The following is a 27,543-nucleotide window of genomic DNA, read 5'->3' as shown; positions in this document are numbered from 1 at the left end:
CTTAAAACCTATGGATTGCTATGTCTCCGAAAGAGAATCAAGCATGTGTACAGGGGCATAAACGCAGCAGTGATAGGATTGGAGAGGTTCGGTGAGCAAATGAAGACCCTTTGAAGTCGTATTGCATGGTAACCATTACACGGGTCTTAACTCTCCAGGTTTAAGGTATTCTTCCTTCAGCTAAAACATGCATGTGGAACCCAAGTATGATCAACCATGTGAACGGGAGACGTGTTCAAATATGTCTCAGTTTTCCTCCCCTGTTACTCGGGTGCAACATTCCAGACGCTTTACTAACACTCTCCCCACTTGGAGAGTCAGCGCCTTTAACCTCCTGTTTGGCCCAGTTTGAATTTCTGCGGAAGATGAACAGGAATAGCGAGAACCAATGAGAGACTAGCTGGAGGTGTCTGGACGGGCAAATTTAACTCTCATTTCCCACCAGGAAGAGGAAATAACCAAAGGCTCAGCGTGCCGGGCCGGAACCAGATTAGGGCCTGAAGCCATCCTGCGGTGTTGCGGCCATGTCACAAGAAAGCGAGTTGAAGAAAGGAGCTCAGGGGCACTGTAATTCACAAACCTGCAGAGTTATAAATGACAGCTATAGTCCAAAAATAGACTGAAGTAAGGCTGCCAAGAGGACTTGAACGTGGGGCAGAATTGCAGGAAACCGATTTCAGGAGGTAGACTGGAATTGCATTGAAAGCATAGGAAAAGAGGCAGAACGTCCACAATGATGCACTTGGCCAAAAAGGGCGTATGCGTTTTTTCCTGAATATATTCAGGAAAAAACGCATACGCACTTTTTGGCCAACCAAGCAAGCTTGCAAAGGAAATCTGCACTACAATGAAGTCTCACTTCCCCCCGGTCAAAAGGGCCATCTGAAAAAAGTGTAAAATCCAGAAAGGCAGAACAGGCCATGGAGAACTGGGAGCCTTGTTATGCTGATGGGCGGGATGTAAATTGCCAACAACCACTCGGGAGAAGTGTATGGTGTTTCCTGAAACATCTAAAAAACAAAGCAACAGAACCTAGGGCACTTCCACTTATGGTCCTATAGCTTTGGGAAATTAAAATCAAAAAGACACAGCCACCCCAAAGTTTGGAACGGCTTTGTTTACAAGAACCTCGTTTACAGTACAAGTTCAACATCGCAGAAAGTGAAAAATGGATAAAGAAGTTGTGGTATTTACTTACAAAGCAATATCACTCAGCAATGAAATCTGTGTCATCAGGTCCTTAGCAGCACAATGAGTGGATTCAGGTATGATGATTCTAACTGAAATAAGTCACACAGAAAAAGAAACATCATAAGATATCAGTAATACACGGAATGGAAACTTGGCTACACAGGAACTGAATTACAGAACAGAACAGGGTCTCAAATTTAGAAAACCAACTTATGCTTGCTTAAGGGTAAAGGTGAGTTGGGGTGCTGCATAAAACCAGAGATTGAAATGAGCACAGATAAAGTTCCTTAAGCCAAATATGGAATAGACAAGAGCTACTCCTTGCTCAACGAAATGGACTCAACACCCCATATTAAACGCATAAGAATGTACCTGACTAGTAAGTATCTTAAAACCTATGGATTGCTATGTCTCCGAAAGAGAATCAAGCATGTGTACAGGGGCATAAACGCAGCAGTGATAGGATTGGACAGGTTCGGTGAGCAAATGAAGACCCTTTGAAGTCATATTGCATGGTACCCATTCCACGGGTTTCAACTACCCAGGTTTAAGGTATTCTTCCTTCAGCTAAAACATGCATGTGGAACCTAGAGTATGATCAACCATGTGATCGGGAGACGTGTTCAAATATGTCTCAGTTTTCCTCCCCTGGTACTCGGGTGCAACATTCCAGACGCTTTACTAACACTCTCCCCACTTGGAGAGTCAGTCCCTTTAACCTCCTGTATGGCCCAGTTTGCAATTTCTGCGGAAGATGAACAGGAATAGCGAGAACCAATGAGAGGCTAGCTGGAGGTGTCTGGACGGGCAAATTTAACTCTCATTTCCCACCAGGAAGAGGAATTAACCAAAGGCTCTGCATGCCGGGCCGGAACCAGATTAGGGCCTGAAGCCATCCTGCGGTGTTGCGGCCAGGTCACAAGAAAGCGAGTTGAAGAAAGGAGCTCAGGGGCACTGTAATTCACAAACCTGCAGAGTTATAAATGACAGCTATCATCCAAAAATAGACTGAAGTAAGGCTGCCAAGAGGACTTGAAAGCGGGGCAGAATTGCAGGAAACCGATTTCAGGAGGTAGACTGGAATTGCATTGAAAGCATAGGAAAAGAGGCAGAACGTCCACAATGATGCACTTGGCCAAAAAGGGCGTATGCGTTTTTTCCTGAATATATTCAGGAAAACACGCATACGCACTTTTTGGCCAACCAAGCAAGCTTGCAAAGGAAATCTGCACTACAATGAAGTCTCACTTCCCCCCGGTCAAAGGGCCATCTGAAAAAAGTGTAAAATCCAGAAAGGCAGGAAAGGCCATGGAGAACGGGGAGCCTTGTTATGCTGATGGGCGGGATGTAAATTGCCAACAGACACTCGGGAGAAGTGTATGGTGTTTCCTGAAACATCTAAAAAACAAAGCAACAGAACCTAGGGCACTTCCACTTATGGTCCTATAGCTTAGGGAAATTAAAATCAAAAAGACACAGCCACCCCAAAGTTTGGAACGGCTCTGTTTACAAGAACCTCGTTTACAGTACAAGTTCAACATCGCAGAAAGTGAAAAATGGATAAAGAAGTTGTGGTATTTACTTACAAAGCAATATCACTCAGCAATGAAATCTGTGTCATCAGGCCCTTAGCAGCACAATGAGTGGATTCAGGTATGATGATTCTAACTGAAGTAAGTCACATAGAAAAAGAAACATCATAAGATATCAGTAATACACGGAATGTAAACTTGGCTACACAGGAACTGAATTACAGAACAGAACAGGGTCTCAAATTTAGAAAACCAACTTATGCTTGCTTAAGGGTAAAGGTGAGTTGGGGTGCTGCATAAAACCAGAGATTGAAATGAGCACAGATAAAGTTCCTTAAGTCAAATATGGAATAGACAAGAGCTACTCCTTGCTCAACGAAATGGATTCAACACCGCATATTAAACGCCTAAGAATGTACCTGACTAGTAAGTATCTTAAAACCTATGGATTGCTATGTCTCCGAAAGAGAATCAAGCATGTGTACAGGGGCATAAACGCAGCAGTGATAGGATTGGAGAGGTTCGGTGAGCAAATGAAGACCCTTTGAAGTCATATTGCATGGTACCCATTACACGGGTCTTAACTCTCCAGGTTTAAGGTATTCTTCCTTCAGCTAAAACATGCATGTGGAACCCAAGTATGATCAACCATGTGAACGGGAGACGTGTTCAAATATGTCTCAGTTTTCCTCCCCTGGTGCTCGGGTGCAACATTCCAGACGCTTTACTAACACTCTCCCCACTTGGAGAGTCAGCGCCTTTAACCTCCTGTTTGGCCCAGTTTGCAATTTCTGCGGAAGATGAACAGGAATAGCGAGAACCAATGAGAGGCTAGCTGGAGGTGTCTGGACGGGCAAATTTAACTCTCATTTCCCACCAGGAAGAGGAATTAACCAAAGGCTCAGCATGCCGGGCCGGAACCAGATTAGGGCCTGAAGCCATCCTGCGGTGTTGCGGCCAGGTCACAAGAAAGCGAGTTGAAGAAAGGAGCTCAGGGGCACTGTAATTCACAAACCTGCAGAGTTATAAATGACAGCTATCGTCCAAAAATAGACTGAAGTAAGGCTGCCAAGAGGACTTGAAAGCGGGGCAGAATTGCAGGAAACCGATTTCAGGAGGTAGACTGGAATTGCATTGAAAGCATAGGAAAAGAGGCAGAACGTCCACAATGATGCACTTGGCCAAAAAGGGCGTAAGCGTTTTTTCCTGAATATATTCAGGAAAAAACGCATACGCCCTTTTTGGCCAACCAAGCAAGCTTGCAAAGGAAATCTGCACTACAATGAAGTCTCACTTCCCCCCGGTCAAAAGGGCCATCTGAAAAAAGTGTAAAATCCAGAAAGGCAACAGGCCATTGAGAACTGGGAGCCTTGTTATGCTGATGGGCGGGATGTAAATTGCCAACAGACACTCCGGAGAAGTGTATGGTGTTTCCTGAAACATCTAAAAAACAAAGCAACAGAGCCTAGGGCACTTCCAATTATGGCCCTATAGTTTAGGGAAATTAAAATCAAAAAGACACAGCCACCCCAAAGTTTGGAACGGCTCTGTTTACAAGAACCTCGTTTACAGTACAAGTTCAACATCGCAAAAAGTGAAAAATGGATAAATAAGTTGTGGTATTCACTTACAAAGCAATATCTCTCAGCAATGAAATCTATGTCATCAGGCCCTTAGCAGCACAATGAGTGGATTCAGGTATGATGATTCTAACTGAAATAAGTCACACAGAAAAAGAAACATCATAAGATATCAGTAATACACGGAATGGAAACTTGGCTACACAGGAAACTGAATTACAGAACAGAACAGGGTCTCAAATTTAGAAAAACAACTTATTCTTGCTTAAGGGTAAAGGTGAGTTGGGGTGCTGCATAAAACCAGAGATTGAAATGAGCACAGATAAAGTTCCTTAAGTCAAATATGGAATAGACAAGAGCTACTCCTTGCTCAACGAAATGGATTCAACACCGCATATTAAACGCCTAAGAATGTACCTGACTAGTAAGTATCTTAAAACCTATGGATTGCTATGTCTCCGAAAGAGAATCAAGCATGTTTACAGGGGTATAAACGCAGCAGTGATAGGATTGGAGAGGTTCGGTGAGCAAATGAAGACCCTTTGAAGTCATATTGCATGGTACCCATTCCACGGGTTTCAACTACCCAGGTTTTAGGTATTCTTCCTTCAGCTAAAACATGCATGTGGAACCTAGAGTATGATCAACCATGTGATCGGGAGACGTGTTCAAATATGTCTCAGTTTTCCTCCCCTGGTACTCGGGTGCAACATTCCAGACACTTTACTAACACTCTCCCCACTTGGAGAGTCAGTCCCTTTAACCTCCTGTTTGGCCCAGTTTGCAATTTCTGCGGAAGATGAACAGGAATAGCGAGAACCAATGAGAGGCTAGCTGGAGGTGTCTGGACGGGCAAATTTAACTCTCATTTCCCACCAGGAAGAGGAATTAACCAAAGGCTCAGCATGCCGGGCCGGAACCAGATTAGGGCCTGAAGCCATCCTGCGGTGTTGCGGCCAGGTCACAAGAAAGCGAGTTGAAGAAAGGAGCTCAGGGGCACTGCAATTCACAAACCTGCAGAGTTATAAATGACAGCTATCGTCCAAAAATAGACTGAAGTAAGGCTGCCAAGAGGAGTTGAAAGCGGGGCAGAATTGCAGGAAACCGATTTCAGGAGGTAGACTGGAATTGCATTGAAAGCATAGGAAAAGAGGCAGAACGTCCACAATGATGCACTTGGCCAAAAAGGGCGTATGCGTTTTTTCCTGAATATATTCAGGAAAAAACGCATACGCACTTTTTGGCCAACCAAGCAAGCTTGCAAAGGAAATCTGCACTACAATGAAGTCTCACTTCCCCCCGGTCAAAAGGGCCATCTGAAAAAAGTGTAAAATCCAGAAAGGCAGGACAGGCCATGGAGAACTGGGAGCCTTGTTATGCTGATGGGCGGGATGTAAATTGCCAACAACCACTCGGGAGAAGTGTATGGTGTTTCCTGAAACATCTAAAAAACAAAGCAACAGAGCCTAGGGCACTTCCACTTATGGTCCAATAGCTTAGGGAAATTAAAATCAAAAAGACACAGCCACCCCAAAGTTTGGAATAGCTCTGTTTACAAGAACCTCGTTTACAGTACAAGTTCAACATCGCAGAAAGTGAAAAATGGATAAAGAAGTTGTGGTATTCACTTACAAAGCAATATCTCTCAGCAATGAAATCTATGTCATCAGGCCCTTAGCAGCACAATGAGTGGATTCAGGTATGATGATTCTAAATGAAATAAGTCACACAGAAAAAGGAACATCATAAGATATCAGTAATACACGTAATGGAAACTTGGCTACACAGGAACTGAATTACAGAACAGAACAGGGTCTCAAGTTTAGAAAAACAACTTATGCTTGCTTAAGGGTAAAGGTGAGTTGGGGTGCTGCATAAAACCAGAGATTGAAATGAGCACAGATAAAGTTCCTTAAGCCAAATATGGAATAGACAAGAGCTACTCCTTGCTCAACGAAATGGACTCAACACCGCATATTAAACGCCTAAGAATGTACCTGACTTGTAAGTATCTTAAAACCTATGGATTGCTATGACTCCGAAAGAGAATCAAGCATGTGTACAGGGGCATAAACGCAGCAGTGATAGGATTGGAGAGGTTCGGTGAGCAAATGAAGACCCTTTGAAGTCATATTGCATGGTAACCATTACACGGGTTTCAACTACCCAGGTTTAAGGTATTCTTCCTTCAGCTAAAACATGCATGTGGAACCTAAAGTATGATCAACCATGTGATCGGGAGACGTGTTCAAATATGTCTCAGTTTTCCTCCCCTGGTACTCGGGTGCAACATTCCAGACGCTTTACTAACACTCTCCCCACTTGGAGAGTCAGTCCCTTTAACCTCCTGTTTGGCCCAGTTTGCAATTTCTGCGGAAGATGAACAGGAATAGCGAGAACCAATGAGAGGCTAGCTGGAGGTGTCTGGACGGGCAAATTTAACTCTCATTTCCCACCAGGAAGAGGAATTAACCAAAGGCTCAGCATGCCGGGCCGGAACCAGATTAGGGCCTGAAGCCATCCTGCGGTGTTGCGGCCAGGTCACAAGAAAGCGAGTTGAAGAAAGGAGCTCAGGGGCACTGCAATTCACAAACCTGCAGAGTTATAAATGACAGCTATCGTCCAAAAATAGACTGAAGTAAGGCTGCCAAGAGGACTTGAAAGCGGGGCAGAATTGCAGGAAACCGATTTCAGGAGGTAGACTGGAATTGCATTGAAAGCATAGGAAAAGAGGCAGAACGTCCACAATGATGCACTTGGCCAAAAAGGGCGTATGCGTTTTTTCCTGAATATATTCAGGAAAAAACGCATACGCACTTTTTGGCCAACCAAGCAAGCTTGCAAAGGAAATCTGCACTACAATGAAGTCTCACTTCCCCCCGGTCAAAAGGGCCATCTGAAAAAAGTGTAAAATCCAGAAAGGCAGGACAGGCCATGGAGAACTGGGAGCCTTGTTATGCTGATGGGCGGGATGTAAATTGCCAACAACCACTCGGGAGAAGTGTATGGTGTTTCCTGAAACATCTGAAAAACAAAGCAACAGAGCCTAGGGCACTTCCACTTATGGTCCTATAGCTTAGGGAAATTAAAATCAAAAAGACACAGCCACCCCAAAGTTTGGAATGGCTCTGTTTACAAGAACCTCGTTTACAGTACAAGTTCAACATCGCAGAAAGTGAAAAATGGATAAAGAAGTTGTGGTATTCACTTACAAAGCAATATCTCTCAGCAATGAAATCTATGTCATCAGGCCCTTAGCAGCACAATGAGTGGATTCAGGTATGATGATTCTAACTGAAATAAGTCACACAGAAAAAGAAACATCATAAGATATCAGTAATACACGGAATGGAAACTTGGCTACACAGGAACTGAATTACAGAACAGAACAGGGTCTCAAGTTTAGAAAACCAACTTATGCTTGCTTAAGGGGAAAGGTGAGTTGGGGTGCTGCATAAAACCAGAGATTGAAATGAGCACAGATAAAGTTCCTTAAGCCAAATATGGAATAGACAAGAGCTACTCCTTGCTCAACGAAATGGACTCAACACCGCATATTAAACGCCTAAGAATGTACCTGACTTGTAAGTATCTTAAAACCTATGGATTGCTATGACTCCGAAAGAGAATCAAGCATGTGTACAGGGGCATAAACGCAGCAGTGATAGGATTGGAGAGGTTCGGTGAGCAAATGAAGACCCTTTGAAGTCATATTGCATGGTAACCATTACACGGGTCTTAACTCTCCATGTTTAAGGTATTCTTCCTTCAGCTAAAACATGCATGTGGAACCTAAGTATGATCAACCATGTGAACGGGAGACGTGTTCAAATATGTTTCAGTTTTCCTCCCCTGGTACTCGGGTGCAACATTCCAGACGCTTTACTAACACTCTCCCCACTTGGAGAGTCAGGGCCTTTAACCTCCTGTTTGGCCCAGTTTGCAATTTCTGCGGAAGATGAACAGGAATAGCGAGAACCAATGAGAGGCTAGCTGGAGGTGTGTGGACGGGCAAATTTAACTCTCATTTCCCACCAGGAAGAGGAAATAACCAAAGGCTCAGCGTGCCGTACCGGAACCAGATTAGGGCCTGAAGCCATCCTGCGGTGTTGCGGCCAGCTCAAAAGAAAGCGAGTTGAAGAAAGGAGCTCAGGGGCACTTTAATTCACAAACATGCAGAGTTATAAATGACAGCTATCGTCCAAAAATATACTGAAGTAAGGCTGCCAAGAGGACTTGAAAGCGGGGCAGAATTGCAGGAAACTGATTTCAGGAGGTAGACTGGAATTGCATTGCAAGCATAGGAAAAGAGGCAGAACGTCCACAATGATGCACTTGGCCAAAAAGGGCGTATGCGTTTTTTCCTGAATATATTCAGGAAAAAACGCATACGCCCTTTTTGGCCAACCAAGCAAGGTTGCAAAGGAAATCTGCACTACAATGAAGTCTCACTTCCCCCCGGTCAAAAGGGCCATCTGAAAAAAGTGTAAAATCCAGAAAGGCAGGACAGGCCATGGAGAACTGGGAGCCTTTTTATGCTGATGGGCGGGATGTAAATTGCCAACAACCACTCGGGAGAAGTGTATGGTGTTTCCTGAAACATCTAAAAAACAAAGCAACAGAACCTAGGGCACTTCCACTTATGGTCCTATAGCTTAGGGAAATTAAAATCAAAAAGACACAGCCACCCCAAAGTTTGGAACGGCTCTGTTTACAAGAACCTCGTTTACAGTACAAGTTCAACATCGCAGAAAGTGAAAAATGGATAAAGAAGTTGTGGTATTTACTTACAAAGCAATATCACTCAGCAATGAAATCTGTGTCATCAGGCCCTTAGCAGCACAATGAGTGGATTCAGGTATGATGATTCTAACTGAAATAAGTCACACAGAAAAAGAAACATCATAAGATATCAGTAATACACGGAATGTAAACTTGGCTACACAGGAACTGAATTACAGAACAGAACAGGGTCTCAAATTTAGAAAACCAACTTATGCTTGCTTAAGGGTAAAGGTGAGTTGGGGTGCTGCATAAAACCAGAGATTGAAATGAGCACAGATAAAGTTCCTTAAGTCAAATATGGAATAGACAAGAGCTACTCCTTGCTCAACGAAATGGACTCAACACCGCATATTAAACGCCTAAGAATGTACCTGACTAGTAAGTATCTTAAAACCTATGGATTGCTATGTCTCTGAAAGAGAATCAAGCATGTGTACAGGGGCATAAACGCAGCAGTGATAGGATTGGAGAGGTTCGGTGAGCAAATGAAGACCCTTTGAAGTCATATTGCATGGTACCCATTACACGGGTCTCAACTCTAGAGGTTTAAGGTATTCTTCCTTCAGCTAAAACATGCATGTGGAACCCAAGTATGACCAACCATGTGAACGGGAGACGTGTTCAAATATGTCTCAGTTTTCATCCCCTGCTACTCGGGTGCAACATTCCAGACGCTTTACTAAAACTCTCCCCACTTGGAGAGTCAGCGCCTTTAACCTCCTGTTTGGCCCAGTTTGCAATTTCTGCGGAAGATGAACAGGAATAGCGAGAACCAATGAGAGACTAGCTGGAGGTGTCTGGACGGGCAAATTTAACTCTCATTTCCCACCAGGAAGAGGAAATAACCAAAGGCTCAGCGTGCCGTGCCAGAACCAGATTAGGGCCTGAAGCCATCCTGCGGTGTTGCGGCCAGGTCACAAGAAAGCGAGTTGAAGAAAGGAGCTCAGGGGCACTGTAATTCACAAACCTGCAGAGTTATAAATGACAGCTATCGTCCAAAAATAGACTGAAGTAAGGCTGCCAAGAGGACTTGAAAGCGGGGCAGAATTGCAGGAAACCGATTTCAGGAGGTAGACTGGAATTGCATTGAAAGCATAGGAAAAGAGGCAGAACGTCCACAATGATGCACTTGGCCAAAAAGGGCGTATGCGTTTTTTCTTGAATATATTCAGGAAAAAACGCATACGCCCTTTTTGGCCAACCAAGCAAGCTTGCAAAGGAAATCTGCACTACAATGAAGTCTCACTTCCCCCCGGTCAAAAGGGCCATCTGAAAAAAGTGTAAAATCCAGAAAGGCAAGACAGGCCATGGAGAACTGGGAGCCTTTTTATGCTGATGGGCGGGATTTAAATTGCCAACAACCACTCGGGAGAAGTGTATGGTGTTTCCTGAAACATCTAAAAAACAAAGCAACAGAGCCTAGGGCACTTCCACTTATGGTCCTATAGCTTAGGGAAATTAAAATCAAAAAGACACAGCCACCCCAAAGTTTGGGACACCTCCGTTTACAAGAACCTCGTTTACCGTACAAGTTCAATATCACAGAAAGTGAAAAATGGATAAAGAACTTGTGGTACTTACGTACAATGCAGTATCACTCAGCAATGAAATATATGTCATCAGGCCCATAGCAGCATAATGAGTGGATTCAGGTACGATGATTCTAACTTAAATAAGTCACACAGAAAAAGAAACATCATAAGATATCACTAACACACGGAATGTAAACTTGGCTACACAGGAACTGCCTTCCAAAACAGAACAGGGTCTCAAATTTAGAAAACCAACTTATGCTTGCTTAAGGGGAAAGGTGAGTTGGGGTGCTGCATAAAACCAGAGATTGAAATGAGCACAGATAAAGTTCCTTAAGCCAAATATGGAATAGACAAGAGCTACTCCTTGCTCAACGAAATGGACTCAACACCCCATATTAAACGCCTAAGAATGTACCTGACTAGTAAGTATCTTAAAACCTATGGATTGCTATGTCTCCGAAAGAGAATCAAGCATGTGTACAGGGGCATAAACGCAGCAGTGATAGGATTGGAGAGGTTCGGTGAGCAAATGAAGACCCTTTGAAGTCATATTGCATGGTACCCATTACACGGGTCTCAACTCTCCAGGTTTAAGGTATTCTTCCTTCAGCTAAAACATGCATGTGGAACCCAAGTATGATCAACCATGTGAACGGGAGACGTGTTCAAATATGTCTCAGTTTTCCTCCCCTGGTACTCGGGTGCAACATTCCAGACGCTTTACTAACACTCTCCCCACTTGGAGAGTCAGCGCCTTTAACCTCCTGTTTGGCGCAGTTTGCAATTTCTGCGGAAGATGAACAGGAATAGCGAGAACCAATGAGAGGCTAGCTGGAGGTGTCTGGACGGGCAAATTTAACTCTCATTTCCCAACAGGAAGAGTAAATAACCAAAGGCTCAGCGTGCCGTACCGGAACCAGATTAGGGCCTGAAGCCATCCTGCGGTGTTTCGGCCTGGTCACAAGAAAGCGAGTTGAAGAAAGGAGCTCAGGGGCACTGTAATTCACAAACCTGCAGAGTTATAAATGACAGCTATCGTCCAAAAATAGACTGAAGTAAGGCTGCCAAGAGGACTTGAAAGCGGGGCAGAATTGCAGGAAACCGATTTCAGGAAGTAGACTGGAATTGCATTGAAAGCATAGGAAAAGAGGCAGAACGTCCACAATGATGCACTTGGCCAAAAAGGGCGTATGCGTTTTTTCTTGAATATATTCAGGAAAAAACGCATACGCCCTTTTTGGCCAACCAAGCAAGCTTGCAAAGGAAATCTGCACTACAATGAAGTCTCACTTCCCCCCGGTCAAAAGGGCCATCTGAAAAAAGTGTAAAATCCAGAAAGGCAAGACAGGCCATGGAGAACTGGGAGCCTTTTTATGCTGATGGGCGGGATTTAAATTGCCAACAACCACTCGGGAGAAGTGTATGGTGTTTCCTGAAACATCTAAAAAACAAAGCAACAGAGCCTAGGGCACTTCCACTTATGGTCCTATAGCTTAGGGAAATTAAAATCAAAAAGACACAGCCACCCCAAAGTTTGGGACACCTCCGTTTACAAGAACCTCGTTTACCGTACAAGTTCAATATCACAGAAAGTGAAAAATGGATAAAGAACTTGTGGTACTTACGTACAATGCAGTATCACTCAGCAATGAAATATATGTCATCAGGCCCATAGCAGCATAATGAGTGGATTCAGTTACGATGATTCTAACTTAAATAAGTCACACAGAAAAAGAAACATCATAAGATATCACTAACACACGGAATGTAAACTTGGCTACACAGGAACTGCATTCCAAAACAGAACAGGGTCTCAAATTTAGAAAACCAACTTATGCTTGCTTAAGGGGAAAGGTGAGTTGGGGTGCTGCATAAAACCAGAGATTGAAATGAGCACAGATAAAGTTCCTTAAGCCAAATATGGAATAGACAAGAGCTACTCCTTGCTCAACGAAATGGACTCAACACCCCATATTAAACGCCTAAGAATGTACCTGACTAGTAAGTATCTTAAAACCTTTGGATTGCTATGTCTCCGAAAGAGAATCAAGCATGTGTACAGGGGCATAAACGCAGCAGTGATAGGATTGGAGATGTTCGGTGAGCAAATGAAGACCCTTTGAAGTCTTATTGCATGGTACCCATTACACGGGTCTAAACTCTCCAGGTTTAAGGTATTCTTCCTTCAGCTAAAACATGCATGTGGAACCCAAGTATGATCAACCATGTGAACGGGAGACGTGTTCAAATATGTCTCAGTTTTCCTCCCCTGGTACTCGGGTGCAACATTCCAGACGCTTTACTAACACTCTCCCCACTTGGAGAGTCAGCGCCTTTAACCTCCTGTTTGGCCCAGTTTGCAATTTCTGCGGAAGATGAACAGGAATAGCGAGAACCAATGAGAGGCTAGCTGGAGGTGTCTGGACGGGCAAATTTAACTCTCATTTCCCAACAGGAAGAGGAAATAACCAAAGGCTCAGCGTGCCGTACCGGAACCAGATTAGGGCCTGAAGCCATCCTGCGGTGTTTCGGCCTGGTCACAAGAAAGCGAGTTGAAGAAAGGAGCTCAGGGGCACTGTAATTCACAAACCTGCAGAGTTATAAATGACAGCTATCGTCCAGAAATATACTGAAGTAAGGCTGCCAAGAGGACTTGAAAGCGGGGCAGAATTGCAGGAAACCGATTTCAGGAGGTAGACTGGAATTGCATTGAAAGCATAGGAAAAGAGGCAGAACGTCCACAATGATGCACTTGGCCAAAAAGGGCGTATGCATTTTTTCCTGAATATATTCAGGAAAAAACGCATACGCCCTTTTTGGCCAACCAAGCAAGCTTGCAAAGGAAATCTGCACTACAATGAAGTCTCACTTCCCCCCGGTCAAAAGGGCCATCTGAAAAAAGTGTAAAATCCAGAAAGGCAGGACAGGCCATGGAGAACTGGGAGCCTTGTTATGCTGATGGGCGGGATGTAAATTGCCAACAACCACTCGGGAGAAGTGTATGGTGTTTCCTGAAACATCTAACAAACAAAGCAACAGAACCTAGGGGACTTCCACTTATGGTCCTATAGCTTAGGGAAATTAAAATCAAAAAGACACAGCCACCCCAAAGTTTGGAACGGCTCTGTTTACAAGAACCTCGTTTACAGTACAAGTTCAACATCGCAGAAAGTGAAAAATGGATAAAGAAGTTGTGGTATTTACTTACAAAGCAATATCACTCAGCAATGAAATCTGTGTCATCAGGCCCTTAGCAGCACAATGAGTGGATTCAGGTATGATGATTCTAACTGAAGTAAGTCACACAGAAAAAGAAACATCATAAGATATCAGGAATACACGGAATGTAAACTTGGCTACACAGGAACTGAATTACAGAACAGAACAGGGTCTCAAATTTAGAAAACCAACTTATGCTTGCTTAAGGGTAAAGGTGAGTTGGGGTGCTGCATAAAACCAGAGATTGAAATGAGCACAGATAAAGTTCCTTAAGTCAAATATGGAATAGACAAGAGCTACTCCTTGCTCAACGAAATGGACTCAACACCGCATATTAAACGCCTAAGAATGTACCTGACTAGTAAGTATCTTAAAACCTATGGATTGCTATGTCTCCAAAAGAGAATCAAGCATGTGTACAGGGGCATAAACGCAGCAGTGATAGGATTGGAGAGGTTCGGTGAGCAAATGAAGACCCTTTGAAGTCATATTGCATGGTACCCATTCCACGGGTTTCAACTACCCAGGTTTAAGGTATTCTTCCTTCAGCTAAAACATGCATGTGGAACCTAGAGTATGATCAACCATGTGATCAAGAGACGTGTTCAAATATGTCTCAGTTTTCGTACCTGGTACTCGGGTGCAACATTCCAGACACTTTACTAACACTCTCCCGACTTGGAGAGTCAGTCCCTTTAACCTCCTGTTTGGCCCAGTTTGCAATTTCTGCGGAAGATGAACAGGAATAGCGAGAACCAATGAGAGGCTAGCTGGAGGTGTCTGGACGGGCAAATTTAACTCTCATTTCCCACCAGGAAGAGGAATTAACCAAAGGCTCAGCGTGCCGTGCCGGAACCAGATTAGGGCCTGAAGCCATCCTGCGGTGTTGCGGCCAGCTCAAAAGAAAGCGAGTTGAAGAAAGGAGCTCAGGGGCACTGTAATTCACAAACCTGCAGAGTTATAAATGACAGCTATCGTCCAAAAATAGACTGAAGTAAGGCTGCCAAGAGGACTTGAAAGCGGGGCAGAATTGCAGGAAACCGATTTCAGGAGGTAGACTGGAATTGCATTGAAAGCATAGGAAAAGAGGCAGAACGTCCACAATGATGCACTTGGCCAAAAAGGGCGTATGCGTTTTTTCCTGAATATATTCAGGAAAAAACGCATACGCCCTTTTTGGCCAACCAAGCAAGCTTGCAAAGGAAATCTGCACTACAATGAAGTCTCACTTCCCCCCAGTCAAAAGGGCCATCTGAAAAAAGTGTAAAATCCAGAAAGGCAGGACAGGCCATGGAGAACTGGGAGCCTTGTTATGCTGATGGGCGGGATGTAAATTGCCAAGAGACACTCGGGAGAAGTGTATGGTGTTTCCTGAAACATCTAAAAAACAAAGCAACAGAGCCTAGGGCACTGCCACTTATGGTCCTATAGCTTAGGGAAATTAAAATCAAAAAGACACAGCCACCCCAAAGTTTGGGACGCCTCTGTTTACAAGAACCTCGTTTACAGTACAAGTTCAACATCGCAGAAAGTGAAAAATGGATAAAAAACTTGTGGTACTTACGTACAATGCAGTATCACTCAGCAATGAAATCTATGTCATCAGGCCCGTAGCAGTATAATGAGTGGATTCAGGTACGATGATTCTAACTGAAATAAGTCACACAGAAAAAGAAACATCATAAGATATCACTAATACACGGAATGTAAACTTGGCTACACAGGAACTGCATTCCAAAACAGAACAGGGTCTCAAATTTAGAAAACCAACTTATGCTTGCTTAAGGGGAAAGGTGAGTTGGGGTGCTGCATAAAACCAGACATTGAAATGAGCACAGATAAAGTTCCTTAAGCCAAATATGGAATAGACAAGAGCTACTCCTTGTTCAACGAAATGGACTCAAAACCCCATATTAAACCCCTAAGAATGTACCTGACTAGTAAGTATCTTAAAACCTATGGATTGCTATGTCTCCAAAAGAGAATCAAGCGTGTGTACAGGGGAATAAACGCAGCAGTGATAGGATTGGAGAGGTTCGGTGAGCAAATGAAGACCCTTTGAAGTCATATTGCATGGTACCCATTCCACGGGTCTCAACTCTCCAGGTTTAAGGTATTCTTCCTTCAGCTAAAACATGCATGTGGAACCCAGAGTATGATCAACCATGTGAACGGGAGACGTGTTCAAATATGTCTCAGTTTTCCTCCCCTGGTACTCGGGTGCAACATTCCAGATGCTTTACTAACACTCTCCCCACTTGGAGAGTCAGCGCCTTTAACCTCCTGTTTGGCCCAGTTTGCAATTTCTGCGGAAGATGAACAGGAATAGCGAGAACCAATGAGAGGCTAGCTGGAGGTGTCTGGACGGGCAAATTTAACTCTCATTTCCCACCAGGAAGAGGAATTAACCAAAGGCTCAGCATGCCGGGCCGGAACCAGATTAGGGCCTGAAGCCATCCTGCGGTGTTGCGGCCAGGTCACAAGAAAGCGAGTTGAAGAAAGGAGCTCAGGGGCACTGTAATTCACAAACCTGCAGAGTTATAAATGACAGCTATCGTCCAAAAATAGACTGAAGTAAGGCTGCCAAGAGGACTTGAAAGTGGGGCAGAATTGCAGGAAACCGATTTCAGGAGGTAGACTGGAATTGCATTGAAAGCATAGGAAAAGAGGCAGAACGTCCACAATGATGCACTTGGCCAAAAAGGGCGTATGCGTTTTTTCCTGAATATATTCAGGAAAAAACGCATACGCCCTTTTTGGCCAACCAAGCAAGCTTGCAAAGGAAATCTGCACTACAATGAAGTCTCACTTCCCCCCGGCCAAAAGGGCCATCTGAAAAAAGTGTAAAATCCAGAAAGGCAACAGGCCATTGAGAACTGGGAGCCTTGTTATGCTGATGGGCGGGATGTAAATTGCCAACAGACACTTGGGAGAAGTGTATGGTGTTTCCTGAAACATGTAAAAAACAAAGCAACAGAACCTAGGGCACTTCCACTTATGGTCCTATAGCTTAGGGAAATTAAAATCAAAAAGACACAGCCACCCCAAAGTTTGGAACGGCTCTGTTTAAAAGAACCTCGTTTACAGTACAAGTTCAACATCGCAGAAAGTGAAAAATGGATAAAGAACTTGTGGTACTTACGTACAATGCAGTATCACTCAGCAATGAAATCTATGTCATCAGGCCCGCAGCAGCATAATGAGTAGATTCAGGTACGATGATTCTAACTGAAATAAGTCACACAGAAAAAGAAACATCATAAGATATCACTAATACACGGAATGTAAACTTGGCTACACAGGAACTGAATTCCAAAACAGAACAGGTTCTCAAATTTAGAAAACCAACTTATGCTTGCTTAAGGGGAAAGGTGAGTTGGGTTGCTGCATAAAACCAGAGATTGAAATGAGCACAGATAAAGTTCCTTAAGCCAAATATGGAATAGACAAGAGCTACTCCTTGCTCAACGAAATGGACTCAACACCGCATATTAAACGCCTAAGAATGTACCTGACTAGTAAGTATCTTAAAACCTATGGATTGCTATCTCTCCGAAAGAGAATCAAGCATGTGTACAGGGGCATAAATGCAGCAGTGATAGGATTGGAGAGGTTCGGTGGGCAAATGAAAACCCTTTGAAGTCATATTGCATGGTACCCATTCTTCGGGTTTCAACTACCCAGGTTTTAGGTATTCTTCCTTCAGCTAAAACATGCATGTGGAACCCAGAGTATGATCAACCATGTGATCGGGAGACGTGTTCAAATATGTCTCAGTTTTCCTCCCCTGGTACTCGGGTGCAACATTCCAGACGCTTTACTAACACTCTCCCCACTTGGAGAGGCAGCGCCTTTAATCTCCTGTTTGGCCCAGTTTGCAATTTCTGCGGAAGATGAACAGGAATAGCGAGAACCAATGAGAGGCTAGCTGGAGGTGTCTGGACGGGCAAATTTAACTCTCATTTCCCACCAGGAAGAGGAATTAACCAAAGGCTCAGCATGCCGGGCTGGAACCAGATTAGGGCCTGAAGCCATCCTGCGGTGTTGCGGCCAGGTCACAAGAAAGCGAGTTGAAGAAAGGAGCTCAGGGGCACTGTAATTCACAAACCTGCAGAGTTATAAATGACAGCTATCGTCCAAAAATAGACTGAAGTAAGGCTGCCAAGAGGACTTGAAAGCGGGGCAGAATTGCAGGAAACCGATTTCAGGAGGTAGACTGGAATTGCATTGAAAGCATAGGAAAAGAGGCAGAACGTCCACAATGATGCACTTGGCCAAAAAGGGCGTATGCGTTTTTTCCTGAATATATTCAGGAAAAAACGCATACGCCCTTTTTGGCCAACCAAGCAAGCTTGCAAAGGAAATCTGCACTACAATGAAGTCTCACTTCCCCCCAGTCAAAAGGGCCATCTGAAAAAAGTGTAAAATCCAGAAAGGCAGGACAGGCCATGGAGAACTGGGAGCCTTGTTATGCTGATGGGCGGGATGTAAATTGCCAAGAGACACTCGGGAGAAGTGTATGGTGTTTCCTGAAACATCTAAAAAACAAAGCAACAGAGCCTAGGGCACTGCCACTTATGGTCCTATAGCTTAGGGAAATTAAAATCAAAAAGACACAGCCACCCCAAAGTTTGGGACGCCTCTGTTTACAAGAACCTCGTTTACAGTACAAGTTCAACATCGCAGAAAGTGAAAAATGGATAAAAAACTTGTGGTACTTACGTACAATGCAGTATCACTCAGCAATGAAATCTATGTCATCAGGCCCGTAGCAGTATAATGAGTGGATTCAGGTACGATGATTCTAACTGAAATAAGTCACACAGAAAAAGAAACATCATAAGATATCACTAATACACGGAATGTAAACTTGGCTACACAGGAACTGCATTCCAAAACAGAACAGGGTCTCAAATTTAGAAAACCAACTTATGCTTGCTTAAGGGGAAAGGTGAGTTGGGGTGCTGCATAAAACCAGACATTGAAATGAGCACAGATAAAGTTCCTTAAGCCAAATATGGAATAGACAAGAGCTACTCCTTGTTCAACGAAATGGACTCAAAACCCCATATTAAACCCCTAAGAATGTACCTGACTAGTAAGTATCTTAAAACCTATGGATTGCTATGTCTCCAAAAGAGAATCAAGCGTGTGTACAGGGGAATAAACGCAGCAGTGATAGGATTGGAGAGGTTCGGTGAGCAAATGAAGACCCTTTGAAGTCATATTGCATGGTACCCATTCCACGGGTCTCAACTCTCCAGGTTTAAGGTATTCTTCCTTCAGCTAAAACATGCATGTGGAACCCAGAGTATGATCAACCATGTGAACGGGAGACGTGTTCAAATATGTCTCAGTTTTCCTCCCCTGGTACTCGGGTGCAACATTCCAGATGCTTTACTAACACTCTCCCGACTCGGAGAGTCAGTCCCTTTAAACTCCTGTTTGGCCCAGTTTGCAATTTCTGCGGAAGATGAACAGGAATAGCGAGAACCAATGAGAGGCTAACTGGAGGTGTCTGGACGGGCAAATTTAACTCTCATTTCCCACCAGGAAGAGGAATTAACCAAAGGCTCAGCATGCCGGGCCGGAACCAGATTAGGGCCTGAAGCCATCCTGCGGTGTTGCGGCCAGGTCACAAGAAAACGAGTTGAAGAAAGGAGCTCAGGGGCACTGTAATTCACAAACCTGCAGAGTTATAAATGACAGCTATCGTCCAAAAATAGACTGAAGTAAGGCTGCCAAGAGGACTTCAAAGCGGGGCAGAATTGCAGGAAACCGATTTCAGGAGGTAGACTGGAATTGCATTGAAAGCATAGGAAAAGAGGCAGAACGTCCACAATGATGCACTTGGCCAAAAAGGGCGTATGCGTTTTTTCCTGAATATATTCAGGAAAAAACGCATACGCCCTTTTTGGCCAACCAAGCAAGCTTGCAAAGGAAATCTGCACTACAATGAAGTCTCACTTCCCCCCGGTCAAAAGGGCCATCTGAAAAAAGTGTAAAATCCAGAAAGGCAAGAGGCCATTGAGAACTGGGAGCCTTGTTATGCTGATGGGCGGGATGTAAATTGCCAACAGACACTCGGGAGAAGTGTATGGTGTTTCCTGAAACATGTAAAAAACAAAGCAACAGAACCTAGGGCACTTCCACTTATGGTCCTATAGCTTAGGGAAATTAAAATCAAAAAGACACAGCCACCCCAAAGTTTGGAACGGCTCTGTTTACAAGAACCTCATTTACAGTACAAGTTCAACATCGCAGAAAGTGAAAAATGGATAAAGAACTTGTGGTACTTACGTACAATGCAGTATCACTCAGCAATGAAATCTATGTCATCAGGCCCGTAGCAGCATAATGAGTAGATTCAGGTACGATGATTCTAACTGAAATAAGTCACACAGAAAAAGAAACATCATAAGATATCACTAATACACGGAATGTAAACTTGGCTACACAGGAACTGAATTACAGAACAGAACAGGGTCTCAAATTTAGAAAACCAACTTATGCTTGCTTAAGGGTAAAGGTGAGTTGGGGTGCTGCATAAAACCAGAGATTGAAATGAGCACAGATAAAGTTCCTTAAGCCAAATATGGAATAGACAAGAGCTACTCCTTGCTCAACGAAATGGACTCAACACCGCATATTAAACGCCTAAGAATGTACCTGACTAGTAAGTATCTTAAAACCTATGGATTGCTATGTCTCCGAAAGAGAATCAAGCATGTGTACAGGGGCATAAACGCAGCAGTGATAGGATTGGAGAGGTTCGGTGAGCAAATGAAGACCCTTTGAAGTCATATTGCACGGTACCCATTCTTCGGGTTTCAACTACCCAGATTTTAGGTATTCTTCCTTCAGCTAAAACATGCATGTGGAACCCAGAGTATGATCAACCATGTGATCGGGAGACGTGTTCAAATATGTCTCAGTTTTCCTCCCCTGGTACTCGGGTGCAACATTCCAGACACTTTACTAACACTCTCCCCACTTGGAGAGTCAGCGCCTTTAACCTCCTGTTTGGCCCAGTTTGCAATTTCTGCGGAAGATGAACAGGAATAGCGAGAACCAATGAGAGGCTAGCTGGAGGTGTCTGGACGGGCAAATTTAACTCTCATTTCCCACCAGGAAGAGGAATTAACCAAAGGCTCAGCATGCCGGGCCGGAACCAGATTAGGGCCTGAAGCCATCCTGCGGTGTTGCGGCCAGGTCACAAGAAAGCGAGTTGAAGAAAGGAGCTCAGGGGCACTGTAATTCACAAACCTGCAGAGTTATAAATGACAGCTATCGTCCAAAAATAGACTGAAGTAAGGCTGCCAAGAGGACTTGAAAGCGGGCCAGAATTGCAGGAAACCGATTTCAGGAGGTAGACTGGAATTGCATTGAAAGCATAAGAAAAGAGGCAGAACGTCCACAATGATGCACTTGGCCAAAAAGGGCGTATGCGTTTTTTCCTGAATATATTCAGGAAAAAACGCATACGCCCTTTTTGGCCAACCAAGCAAGCTTGCAAAGGAAATCTGCACTACAATGAAGTCTCACTTCCCCCCGGCCAAAAGGGCCATCTGAAAAAAGTGTAAAATCCAGAAAGGCAACAGGCCATTGAGAACTGGGAGCCTTGTTATGCTGATGGGCGGGATGTAAATTGCCAACAGACACTTGGGAGAAGTGTATGGTGTTTCCTGAAACATGTAAAAAACAAAGCAACAGAACCTAGGGCACTTCCACTTATGGTCCTATAGCTTAGGGAAATTAAAATCAAAAAGACACAGCCACCCCAAAGTTTGGAACGGCTCTGTTTAAAAGAACCTCGTTTACAGTACAAGTTCAACATCGCAGAAAGTGAAAAATGGATAAAGAACTTGTGGTACTTACGTACAATGCAATATCACTCAGCAATGAAATCTATGTCATCAGGCCCGCAGCAGCATAATGAGTAGATTCAGGTACGATGATTCTAACTGAAATAAGTCACACAGAAAAAGAAACATCATAAGATATCACTAATACACGGAATGTAAACTTGGCTACACAGGAACTGAATTCCAAAACAGAACAGGTTCTCAAATTTAGAAAACCAACTTATGCTTGCTTAAGGGTAAAGGTGAGTTGGGTTGCTGCATAAAACCAGAGATTGAAATGAGCACAGATAAAGTTCCTTAAGCCAAATATGGAATAGACAAGAGCTACTCCTTGCTCAACGAAATGGACTCAACACCGCCTATTAAACGCCTAAGAATGTACCTGACTAGTAAGTATCTTAAAACCTATGGATTGCTATCTCTCCGAAAGAGAATCAAGCATGTGTACAGGGGCATAAACGCAGCAGTGATAGGATTGGAGAGGTTCGGTGGGCAAATGAAAACCCTTTGAAGTCATATTGCATGGTACCCATTCTTCGGGTTTCAACTACCCAGGTTTTAGGTATTCTTCCTTCAGCTAAAACATGCATGTGGAACCCAGAGTATGATCAACCATGTGATCGGGAGACGTGTTCAAATATGTCTCAGTTTTCCTCCCCTGGTACTCGGGTGCAACATTCCAGACGCTTTACTAACACTCTCCCCACTTGGAGAGGCAGCGCCTTTAATCTCCTGTTTGGCCCAGTTTGCAATTTCTGCGGAAGATGAACAGGAATAGCGAGAACCAATGAGAGGCTAGCTGGAGGTGTCTGGACGGGCAAATTTAACTCTCATTTCCCACCAGGAAGAGGAATTAACCAAAGGCTCAGCATGCCGGGCCGGAACCAGATTAGGGCCTGAAGCCATCCTGCGGTGTTGCGGCCAGGTCACAAGAAAGCGAGTTGAAGAAAGGAGCTCAGGGGCACTGTAATTCACAAACCTGCAGAGTTATAAATGACAGCTATCGTCCAAAAATAGACTGAAGTAAGGCTGCCAAGAGGACTTGAAAGCGGGGCAGAATTGCAGGAAACCAATTTCAGGAGGTAGACTGGAATTGCATTGAAAGCATAGGAAAAGAGGCAGAACGTCCACAATGATGCACTTGGCCAAAAAGGGCATATGCGTTTTTTCCTGAATATATTCAGGAAAAAACGCATACGCCCCTTTTGGCCAACCAAGCAAGCTTGCAAAGGAAATCTGCACTACAATGACGTCTCACTTCCACCCAGTCAAAAGGGCCATCTGAAAAAAGTGTAAAATCCAGAAAGGCAACAGGCCATGGAGAACTGGGAGCCTTGTTATGCTGATGGGCGGGATGTAAATTGCCAACAACCACTCGGGAGAAGTGTATGGTGTTTCCTGAAACATCTAAAAAACAAAGCAACAGAGCCTAGGGCACTTCCACTTATGGTCCTATAGCTTAGGGAAATTAAAATCAAAAAGACACAGCCACCCCAAAGTTTGGAATGGCTCTGTTTACAAGAACCTCGTTTACAGTACAAGTTCAACATCGCAGAAAGTGAAAAATGGTTAAAGAACTTGTGGTACTTACGTACAATGCAGTATCACTCAGCAATGAAATCTATGTCATCAGGCCCGTAGCAGCATAATGAGTAGATTCAGGTACGATGATTCTAACTGAAATAAGTCACACAGAAAAAGAAACATCATAAGATATCACTAATACACGGAATGTAAACTTGGCTACACAGGAACTGAATTCCAAAACAGAACAGGTTCTCAAATTTAGAAAACCAACTTATGCTTGCTTAAGGGGAAAGTTGAGTTGGGTTGCTGCATAAAACCAGAGATTGAAGTGAGCACAGATAAAGTTCCTTAAGCCAAATATGGAATAGACAAAAGCTACTCCTTGCTCAACGAAATGGACTCAACACCGCATATTAAACGCCTAAGAATGTACCTGACTAGTAAGTATCTTAAAACCTATGGATTGCTATGTCTCCGAAAGAGAATCAAGCGTGTGTACTGGGGCATAAACGCAGCAGTGATAGGATTGGAGAGGTTCGGTGAGCAAATGAAGACCCTTTGAAGTCATATTGCATGGTACCCATTCCACGGGTTTCAACTACCCAGGTTTTAGGTATTCTTCCTTCAGCTAAAACATGCATGTGGAACCCAGAGTATGATCAACCATGTGATCGAGAGACGTGTTCAAATATGTCTCAGTTTTCCTCCCCTGGTACTCGGGTGCAACATTCCAGACGCTTTACTAACACTCTCCCCACTTGGAGAGTCAGCGCCTTTAACCTCCTGTTTGGCCCAGTTTGCAATTTCTGCGGAAGATGAACAGGAATAGCGAGAACCAATGAGAGGCTAGCTGGAGGTGTCTGGACGGGCAAATTTAACTCTCATTTCCCACCAGGAAAAGGAAATAACCAAAGGCTCAGCGTGCCGTGCCGGAACCAGATTAGGGCCTGAAGCCATCCTGCGGTGTTGCGGCCAGGTCACAAGAAAGCGAGTTGAAGAAAGGAGCTCAGGGGCACTGTAATTCACAAACCGGCAGAGTTATAAATGACAGCTATCGTCCAAACATAGACTGAAGTAAGGCTGCCAAGAGGACTTGAAAGCGAGGCAGAATTGCAGGAAACCGATTTCAGGAGGTAGACTGGAATTGCATTGAAAGCATAGGAAAAGAGGCAGAACGTCCACAATGATGCACTTGGCCAAAAAGGGCGTATGCGTTTTTTCCTGAATATATTCAGGAAAAAACGCATACGCCCTTTTTGGCCAACCAAGCAAGCTTGCAAAGGAAATCTGCACTACAATGAAGTCTCACTTCCCCCCAGTCAAAAGGGCCATCTGAAAAAAGTGTAAAATCCAGAAAGGCAGGACAGTCCATGGAGAACTGGGAGCCTTGTTATGCTGATGGGCGAGATGTAAATTGCCAACAACCACTCGGGAGAAGTGTATGGTGTTTCCTGAAACATCTAAAAAACAAAGCAACAGAACCTAGGGCACTTCCACTTATGGTCCTATAGCTTAGGGAAATTAAAATCAAAAAGACACAGCCACCCCAAAGTTTGGGACGCCTCTGTTTACAAGAACCTCGTTTACAGTACAAGTTCAACATCGCAGAAAGTGAAAAATGGATAAAGAAGTTGTGGTATTTACTTACAAAGCAATATCACTCAGCAATGAAATCTGTGTCATCAGGCCCTTAGCAGCACAATGAGTGGATTCAGGTATGATGATTCTAACTAAAGTAAGTCACACAGAAAAAGAAACATCATAAGATATCAGTAATACACGGAATGTAAACTTGGCTACACAGGAACTGAATTACAGAACAGAACAGGGTCTCAAATTTAGAAAACCAACTTATGCTTGCTTAAGGGGAAAGGTGAGTTGGGGTGCTGCATAAAACCAGAGATTGAAATGAGCACAGATAAAGTTCCTTAAGTCAAATATGGAATAGACAAGAGCTACTCCTTGCTCAACGAAATGGACTCAACACCGCATATTAAACGCCTAAGAATGTACCTGACTAGTAAGTATCTTAAAACCTATGGATTGCTATGTCTCCGAAAGAGAATCAAGCATGTGTACAGGGGCATAAACGCAGCAGTGATAGGATTGGAGAGGTTCGGTGAGCAAATGAAGACCCTTTGAAGTCATATTGCATGGTACCCATTTCATGGGTCTTAACTCTCCAGGTTTAAGGTATTCTTCCTTCAGCTAAAACATGCATGTGGAACCCAAGTATGATCAACCATGTGAACGGGAGACGTGTTTAAATATGTCTCAGTTTTCCTCCCCTGGTACTCGGGTGCAACATACCAGACGCTTTACTAACACTCTCCCCACTTGGAGAGTCAGGGCCTTTAACCTCCTGTTTGGCCCAGTTTGCAATTTCTGCGGAAGATGAACAGGAATAGCGAGAACCAATGAGAGGCTAGCTGGAGGTGTCTGGACGGGCAAATTTAACTCTCATTTCCCACCAGGAAGAGGAATTATCCAAAGGCTCAGCATGCCGGGCCGGAACCAGATTAGGGCCTGAAGCCATCCTGCGGTGTTGCGGCCAGGTCACAAGAAAGCGAGTTGAAGAAAGGAGCTCAGGGGCACTGTAATTCACAAACCTGCAGAGTTATAAATGACAGCTATCATCCAAAAATAGACTGAAGTAAGGCTGCCAAGAGGACTTGAAAGCGGGGCAGAATTGCAGGAAACCGATTTCAGGAGGTAGACTGGAATTGCATTGAAAGCATAGGAAAAGAGGCAGAACGTCCACAATGATGCACTTGGCCAAAAAGGGCGTATGCGTTTTTTCCTGAATATATTCAGGAAAAAACGCATACGCCCTTTTTGGCCAACCAAGCAAGCTTGCAAAGGAAATCTGCACTACAATGAAGTCTCACTTCCCCCCGGTCAAAAGGGCCATCTGAAAAAAGTGTAAAATCCAGAAAGGCAGGACAGGCCATGGAGAACTGGGAGTCTTGTTATGCTGATGGGCGGGATGTAAATTGCCAACAACCACTGGGGAGAAGCGTATGGTGTTTCCTGAAACATCTAAAAAACAAAGCAACAGAACCTAGGGCACTTCCACTTATGGTCCTATAGCTTAGGGAAATTAAAATCAAAAAGACACAGCCACCCCAAAGTTTGGAACGGCTTTGTTTACAAGAACCTCGTTTACAGTACAATTTCAACATCGTAGAAAGTGAAAAATGGATAAAGAACTTGTGGTACTTACGTGCAATGCAGTATCACTCAGCAATGAAATCTATGTCATCAGGCCCGTAGCAGCATAATGAGTGGATTCAGGTACGATGATTCTAACTGAAATAAGTCACACAGAAAAAGAAACATCATAAGATATCACTAATACACGGAATCTAAACTTGGCTACACAGGAACTGAATTACAGAACAGAACAGGGTCTCAAATTTAGAAAACCAACTTATGCTTGCTTAAGGGTAAAGGTGAGTTGGGGTGCTGCATAAAACCAGAGATTGAAATGAGCACAGATAAAGTTCCTTAAGTCAAATATGGAATAGACAAGAGCTACTCCTTGCTCAACGAAATGGACTCAACACCGCATATTAAACGCCTAAGAATGTACCTGACTAGTAATTATCGTAAAACCTATGGATTGCTATGTCTCCAAAAGAGAATCAAGTATGTGTACAGGGGCATAAACGCAGTAGTGATACGATTGGAGAGGTTCGGTGAGCAAATGAAGACCCTTTGAAGTCATATTGCATGGTACCCATTACACGGGTCTCAACTCTCCAGGTTTAGGTATTCTTCCTTCAGCTAAAACATGCATGTGGAACCCAAGTATGATCAACCATGTGAACGGGAGACGTGTTCAAATATGTCTCAGTTTTCCTCCCCTGGTACTCGGGTGCAACATTCCAGACGCTTTACTAACACTCTCCCCACTTGGAGAGTCAGCGCCTTTAACCTCCTGTTTGGCCCAGTTTGCAATTTCTGCGGAAGATGAACAGGAATAGCGAGAACCAATGAGAGGCTAGCTGGAGGTGTCTGGACGGGCAAATTTAACTCTCATTTCCCACCAGGAAAAGGAAATAACCAAAGGCTCAGCGTGCCGTGCCGGAACCAGATTAGGGCCTGAAGCCATCCTGCGGTGTTGCGGCCAGGTCACAAGAAAGCGAGTTGAAGAAAGGAGCTCAGGGGCACTGTAATTCACAAACCGGCAGAGTTATAAATGACAGCTATCGTCCAAACATAGACTGAAGTAAGGCTGCCAAGAGGACTTGAAAGCGAGGCAGAATTGCAGGAAACCGATTTCAGGAGGTAGACTGGAATTGCATTG

At 43.9% G+C, this 27,543-nt stretch overlaps 1 long non-coding RNA gene across 11 annotated transcripts in view; it reads right to left on the bottom strand.

The window, feature by feature from the left end:
* LOC307188336 overlaps positions 1 to 27,543 on the bottom strand; it is a 1,520,920-nt gene that overhangs the window by 688,839 nt on the left and 804,538 nt on the right. For 10 of the 11 annotated variants that reach the window (XR_013828902.1, XR_013828903.1, XR_013828904.1 and 7 more), the window contains 2 exons: positions 5,936 to 6,013; positions 1,199 to 1,280 (listed from right to left, as the gene is read on the bottom strand). This is a non-coding gene — a long non-coding RNA (uncharacterized lncRNA). The remainder of the gene's footprint in view (positions 1 to 1,198; positions 1,281 to 5,935; positions 6,014 to 27,543) is intronic. The other variant, XR_013828912.1, reaches the window with a different exon arrangement.

The sequence above is a fragment of the Stenella coeruleoalba genome (assembly GCF_951394435.1).
Source record: "Stenella coeruleoalba genome assembly, chromosome: 6".
Taxonomy (NCBI): Eukaryota; Metazoa; Chordata; class Mammalia; order Artiodactyla; family Delphinidae; genus Stenella; species Stenella coeruleoalba.
This window is presented reverse-complemented; position numbering and strand designations above follow the sequence as displayed.